Source organism: Nicotiana sylvestris, chromosome 8 (assembly GCF_000393655.2).
Source record: "Nicotiana sylvestris chromosome 8, ASM39365v2, whole genome shotgun sequence".
Classification (NCBI taxonomy): Eukaryota; Viridiplantae; Streptophyta; class Magnoliopsida; order Solanales; family Solanaceae; genus Nicotiana; species Nicotiana sylvestris.
This window is the reverse complement of record NC_091064.1, coordinates 73,355,796-73,361,446: the sequence shown is the minus strand read 5'-3', so window position 1 is coordinate 73,361,446 and position 5,651 is coordinate 73,355,796.

The following is a 5,651-nucleotide window of genomic DNA, read 5'->3' as shown; positions in this document are numbered from 1 at the left end:
CTATGTGATAAATACAACCCTTTCTGATCATCTTCCTTGCCTTGAGATAGGAAATGAATTTTCATCTCGGTGATGCCGTATTACCTTTCCACTCCAAAACAGGCTTTCCTCAAAATTGAAATCGGACTATCTTTGATCTACAATCAACGTTGGCATGACAAGAAGCCAACCAATCCATACCCATTATAACATCAAATTCTACCATATCTAACTCGATTAAGTCTTTTACGGTAGATCAACCATGAACTACTATTATACAACCCCTATATACTTGCTTAGCTATCACTGAGTCCCCAACAGGTGTAGACACCTCAAAAGGTTTAACCAATTCAAGTTTTATTTCAAACTTACTAGCAACCAGCGGAGTAACGTATGATAAGGTGGAACCTGGATCAATCAGTGCATATACATCATATGAGGAGACTGATAATATACCTGTGACAACATCAGGCGATGACTCCTGGTCCTGTCGTCTTGCCAACGCATAAATGTGGTTCTAAGGGTTGCTCGTGCTAGATGCTCCGCCTCTGCCTCTACCACGACTCATTGGTGCTTGTGGACCTTGCCCAGGGGGCGTGCTGATGATGACGAACCTGCTACATATCCCGCTGGCTGAGCTATGCTTACATCACCTCTTATCGTACAATCCTTCAAAACGTAGCCCGGATAACCACACGTATAACAAACACCTAATCCCATATGGCACTGCCCCGTATGCTACTTACCACATTGAGCACATCGCGGCATGAGCTACCTCATCTGATTTGACTCACCCTATACTGAGAACCTGAGGCCCTGAAATTCTGACCAGACCCTGAATATGTGGAACGATCAAATCTCTTATCTCCAAATTGAGGGGGTGCGCTAGCTGATGACTAGGCTGGATACCTCGGGTATTGCTGCCTCTAACCACCTCGAAACTCACCAAAAAGATTCGAAGACCTCGCTCTCTTATTCTGGGCCCTGTTATGCTCACGATCAACCCTCTATTTCTGTTTATGCTGCTCTACACCCTGAGCGTATGCCTGAATACGAGAAATATCCATGTTTGGTTGAAGTGAGACCGACATACAATCGTTAAGCAAGTAAGGCTCTAATCCTATCACAAACCGGTGAACTCGATCCTCCATATTAGATACAATAGTGGGTGCATACCTAGCCAATAAATCAAACTGAGGACTGTAATCCCAAACACTCATGTTACCCTACCGAAGGGTCAAGAACCTATCAACTCTGGCCCGTCTACGCTCTTATGTCAGATAATGACGAAGAAAAGCTTCTGTAAACTCCTGCCATACTGCTGGAGGGGCATCCTCACCTCTAGACAATTCCCAAGACTCGTACCAATTAACTTCAACACCTCGGAGTCTATAGGAAGCTAGCTCAACTGACTCAATCGCAGTGGCCTTCATTACCCATAATGTCATCTGCACTCTATCAATAAATACCTGAGGGTCCTCATTCGGATCTTCCCTAGTGAATGCCAGAGGGTCTAGATTGATGAAGTCACAAACCCTCGCACTGACGAACCTATCTGCATGACCAATACCTATTTATTGACGCCGAGACTACGCGACTACTAATCGGGTTAATAGCTGGATAACATCTCTCATCTCCTGACCCGGTGTATATGGCTAAGGTGCTGAATGTATAGGGGCGGACGTTGGAGCTAGTGCCCCTCGAAGCTCTTCTTGAAAGGGCGGGGTATATGAAGTCTGAGATGGAACCTCACCATGATACTCTCCCCGAGCCCTGGTAACTCGTGGCGCTCAACCAGTAGTCTCACCAGCCACAAACTTTCCCTTCTGTGCGGCCGTACTCTTTGGAGGCATCGCTGGAAATATAACATATCGTTTGGAACATGAATTTTTGTATCACACGATCTGAGATAAAAAGAGAGGATAACATCCTATATGTCCTGTAGCCTCCTATCTATAAGTGTAATTCATAACACACCCATAAACAAGACTCTACTAGACACGGTCTATAGACAACCCTAGGATAGAACTGCTTTGATACCACTTTTGTCACGACCTAAACTGATGGGCTGCGACGGATACCCGAGTCCTACCTCTCAAACACCCCTAATCATGCCCCTAATATATAAACCTAAATAACATATGCTGAATTATGAGAATAATACACATGAAGGAAATCTGCCCAAAAGGCATACATACATATACGTGCAACATGCGTAGGGCGAGCTGACAAGGCTGCTATAGACAACTATACATCTCAAAACTGGAAGTCGGCAAAGCCACATACTATCCATCTAGACATACTATCTACAAACCTCTAATGGAAACATAACTATATAAAGACGGGACTGAGCCATGTCATACCCATATATATATATATATCGTACCAAATTAAAATCAGCTCCGGATCAAGTGGAGCACACCAACTCTCGCTGATCAGGGATCCTAAGAAGGAGGACCGTCAGCTTGCCTACCTACACCTGCGGGCATGAAACGCATGCCCCGTGAAATAGGGCGTCAGTATGAAAAATTTACTGAGTATGCAAGACATGGAAATTAGTACGTAAAAGACATAGATGAAACATGGAATAAAGAAACAAGTCTTTAAATTTGAATAACTTTATAAATTCTGAAACATATATAATGTCATGCATGTGCGTATAAATGTCGTGCCATGCATAGGTATCGGTGTACATAATATCATCAAGCCACTGAGGGCATCCCATCATATCGTCTTGGCCACTGTGGGGAACATCATCAACATATACCAACTAATCAGGTGGTGGTGCATATATAACGCCATAACCTTTTTCCATATTCCATATACATATATTTACATATATACGCGTTAATAACGCCATCTGGTCATGGGTCAATGCATATGTATAAATGGGTGAAATGCATGAAAAATATGTAATAATCCCAATATTCCTTCTGGATAAACTTTTTCAACTGCGTATTATTCTGAGACCCATAAATAGAAGATAATAAAAATTCTCATGGGTTTCACGACCCAAACCGATAGGCCACGATGGGTGCTTGAGTCCTACCTGTCAAGAACCCCTAAGCATGCATCTAAGATATGAACCTGAATAAGATCTGTTGCATTACGAAAATAACATACGTGAAGGAAACCAACCATCAAGGCATATGTACGTATACATGCAGAATACAGTAGGCGAGCTGACAAGGCTGCTATAGACAACTATACATCCAATACTGAAAGTTGACAAGGCCACATATAACCCAACTAGACATACAGTCTACAAACCTCTAATAGAAACATAGCTGTACATAGACAGGACTGAGCCACATCATACCTATATATATATATATACACAAACGTATCTTACCAAAATCAAAAGAAGCTCCGAATCAAGTGGAGCATGCCAACTCTCGTTGATCAGGGATCCTAAGAAGGGGGACTGTCAGCTTGCCTACCTGCACCTGCGGGCATGAAATGCAGGCCCCGTGAAATAGGGCGTCAGTACGAAAAATGTACTGAGTATGTAAGGCATGAAAATTAGTATGTAAAAGACATAGATGAAACATGGAATATAGAAACACGTCTTTAAACCTAAATAACTTTATAATTCTGAAACGTTTATAATGTTATGCACGTGCATATAAATGTTGTGACATGCATAGGTATGGGTGTACAAAATATCATTAAGCCACTGAGGGCATCCCATCATATCGTCATCGGCCACAATGTGCACATCATCAACATATAACAGCTGATCAGGTGGTGGTGCGTATATAAAGTCGTAACCTTTTCCCATATCCCATATACATATATTTACATATATACTCGTATATAACACCATCTAGTCATGGGTCAATGCACATGAGTGAAATGCATGAAAAATACGTAATAATCTCAATATTCATTCCGGATAAACTTTTCCAACTGCGTATTATTCTGAGACCCATGAACAGAAGATAATAATAATTCTCATGGGGAATCAAGAATATAGACACCCCTACTATTTCTATGAATATAGTAATTTATGAAAACTGTGTGTTTGCTCGTTTCTTCAGTATAATTTGGACCATGCCAAAAAGCGAAGGGAGGGCCTTAACAAACCTATTCCTTGAATTATTTGATCGAAGTGAAGCTTCTGCTTCCGTGAAATACGTTGGAACGAGAAAATGAAGCTTCTGCCTCTGAAATTGAAACGAAACTTTGCTTGGATTTGTTGAAGTTTGGACGAATTGATCTGATTGGAATGAAGCTTAGACGTTTGGATGAAACTTGGAAGTTTGGATGAAGCTTGGACGAATTGATCTGAAATTGGAATAAAGCTTGGACATTTTTAAACAATGAGGTTTATTTCCTCAACCTTTCCAACTAAGACAGAAGCTCCCCAATGTTATTTGTTCTGATTGTTGAAAAGAGATAAGACTTAAAAAGTCTCATCTTGGTTAACTTAGGCTTTATTTTAAAACTTAGGTGTAGACTAGAAACCTATTCATAAATGCTTACTAATCATCTTCTTGTTTGGTGGCCTTGTGCCACGTGGGGTGGGGGTTACATATTAATTTTTTTATCCACTTATTAGTTAACTGGGTAATGTCCTATTACCCGATAATTAATCAATTTCCCTCATAATTTAAAAATTACCACAAATTACTTAAAATTCTATTTATTTTTAAAATATTTCATATATACTTTATATGTAATACTACCGTGGTCATGTAGTACCTTGCATGGTATTAATTTCTAATTGTCGGGTATTATCGCTCGACTTGTATTTTATCCCAAATTGGCCACTTTCAACGAAACTCATTTTATTTAATTCGTGTACCCTTTATCGTTCATGATACTTCTTTATTGCTTGTTATAAATAGCGTAAATATGTTAACGTCAAGATGATCTCATCCCCGAGTCTACGTCAATTAACTGAAGACGAAACTTTTAACGTACTAAAACGCGAGATGTAACATCCTTCCCCCCTTAGAAACATTCGTCCTCGAATTTTCAACTCCCCGTTATCTATATAACTTTGGCAGGGTCGCCTTGGGAACAACACCACCACCAACTCTCCCTGTAGAAGCTTAATAATCTAATGCCACACCGGACCACAAATATCAATAACGACAATGGCCTCACATGACCAATGACAATAACCAACACAAGAATTTATACATGTACCTTATGATTATGACGTCTCAGTTGTACCCTGCTGTGGAGGAGGAAATAAGTAGGGATATCTAGACTTCATGTCTTCCTCGGCCTCCCAAGTCATTTCTTCCACATTGTTGTTCCTCCAAAGTACTTTCACGGAGGCTACCTCCTTATGATAAGTCTCTGTAATCTGTACATTATTCGTGGGTACCACTAGGGTAGGATCGCCAATGCACTTCCGTAACATAGATACATGAAAAACCGGATGGACATACTCCAACTTCGAGGACAATTCTAACTCATAAGCTACTTGGACCACTTTCCGAATGATCCTATAAGGCCCAATATACCGTGGGCTATGTTTGCCTTTCTTGCCAAACCTCGTCACACCCTTCATAGGTGACACCTTTAAGAATACCCAGTTGCCCACCTGAAATTCTGAGTCTCGTTGTCGATTATCCGCATAAGCCTTCTGATGGCTTTGAGCTTCCAATAGCCTTTCCTGTATAAGCTTAATTCTATTGATTGCCTGCTGTACCAATTCT